This window comes from Phyllostomus hastatus, unplaced genomic scaffold (assembly GCF_019186645.2).
Source record: "Phyllostomus hastatus isolate PE091 unplaced genomic scaffold, TTU_PhHast_1.1 phas_contig_210, whole genome shotgun sequence".
NCBI lineage: Eukaryota > Metazoa > Chordata > Mammalia > Chiroptera > Phyllostomidae > Phyllostomus > Phyllostomus hastatus.
In genome coordinates this window covers 38,786,472-38,786,675 of record NW_025333737.1, presented here as the reverse complement: position 1 = coordinate 38,786,675, position 204 = coordinate 38,786,472, and positions in this window count along the sequence as shown.

Sequence of the window (204 nt, the reverse complement as noted above, 5' to 3'; positions counted from 1 at the left end):
GGCAGATGGCCCGGGCCCCTCGGAGCGGTGACCTGACCCTACACGCACGGCGCGCGCAGTCTGCATCGCTTTGCAGATCGCCGACCTCGGGAACGCACCGCCGGCGAACGCACGCTCTGGTGCTCCGGTGCGGCGCCGGGAGGCGGGGCTGCTGCCCGGGAGCCCCGCCCACGCTTGCGTCTGTCACACACGCGGGCTCACGCA